The following is a 1,660-nucleotide window of genomic DNA, read 5'->3' on the forward strand; positions in this document are numbered from 1 at the left end:
GGAGGAACCTGATAATGTTGTTGATGAAGAAGGGGATGCCTTGGGCATCCCCAAGCTTAGACGCTTGAGTCTTCTTAATATATGCAGGGGTGAACCACCGGGCATCCCCAAGCTTAGAGCTTTCACTCTCCTTGATCATATTGCATCATACTCCTCTCTTGATCCTTGAAAACTTCCTCCACACCAAACTCGAAACAACTCATTAGAGGGTTAGTGCATAATAAAAATTCACATGTTCAGAGGTGACACAATCATTCTTAACACTTCTGGACATTGCATAAAGCTACTGGACATTAGTGGATCAAAGAAATTCATCCAACATAGCAAAAGAGGCAATGCGAAATAAAAGATAGAATCTGTCAAAACAGAACAGTCCGTAAAGATGGATTTTATTAGGCCACCAGACTTGCTCAAACGAAAATGCTCAAATTGAATGAAAGTTGCGTACATATCTGAGGATCATGCTCGTAAATTGGCTTAATTTTCTGAGCTAGCTACAGGGAGGTAGACCCAGATTCGTGACAGCAAAGAAATCTGGAACTGCGCAGTAATCCAAATCTAGTACTTACTTTTCTATCAAAGACTTTACTTGGCACAACAAAACATAAAACTAAGATAAGGAGAGGTTGCTACAGTAGTAAACAACTTCCAAGACACAAATATAAAACAAAAATACTGGAGTAAAAACATGGGTTGTCTCCCATAAGCGCTTTTCTTTAACGCCTTTCAGCTAGGCGCGAAAGTGTATCTCAAGTAACATCGAAGGGTGGTGCACCTACAGCGGGGTTTGGAGTTTTCTCAACCATGCATAGTATATTGGATACATAAGTTTCAGCGTCTCCCTTTTCATTAGTCTTGGGCTTGCTACTCTCATCAAACAAATTTTCAGAACAAGCCAAGCATAGTTATGTTCTAGTGCATCATTCATAGCTAGGAGTTTACATGGTATTGGTGCTTTGATCTCCCCACCATTATTAACATTATTAGTGTATCTTATTCTATCCATGTCCATTTTTTCAAGGAGACCAACAAAATTAGTATGAGAACCAAGCATATTAAATTTAGCGAAGACCTTTCTAGCTTCTCTTGCTAGACCACCAAATTCTCTAAGAAGGGTTTCTAAAACAAAATCTTTCTTTTCCCCCTCTTCCATATCACCAAGTGTAAGAAACATGTGTTGGATTATAGGATTGAGGTTAACAAATTTAGTTTCCAACAGGCGAACTAAAGCAGCAGCAGCAATTTCATAAGTGGGAGCAAGGTCTACCAAATGTCTATCTTCAAAATCTTCAACGGTACTAACATGGGTGAAAAATTCTTCTATATTGTTCCTCCCAATGATAGACCCGCGTCCTACCGGTATGTTCTTTGTGGTAAAATTAAAAGGAAACATGATGAAATAAGTAAAGTAAATGCAAGTAACTAATTTTTTTGTGTTTTTGATATAGCAAACAAGACAGTAAATAAAGTAAAGCTAGCAACTAATTTTTTTGTGTTTTGATATAATGCAGCAAACAAAGTAGTAAATAAAATAAAGCAAGACAAAAACAAAGTAAAGAGATTGGGAAGTGGAGACTCCCCTTGCAGCGTGTCTTGATCTCCCCGGCAACGGCGCCAAAAAAAGAGCTTGATGGCGTGTATTTCACACGTTCGTTGGGCA

Source organism: Lolium rigidum, chromosome 1, assembly GCF_022539505.1.
Source record: "Lolium rigidum isolate FL_2022 chromosome 1, APGP_CSIRO_Lrig_0.1, whole genome shotgun sequence".
Classification (NCBI taxonomy): Eukaryota; Viridiplantae; Streptophyta; class Magnoliopsida; order Poales; family Poaceae; genus Lolium; species Lolium rigidum.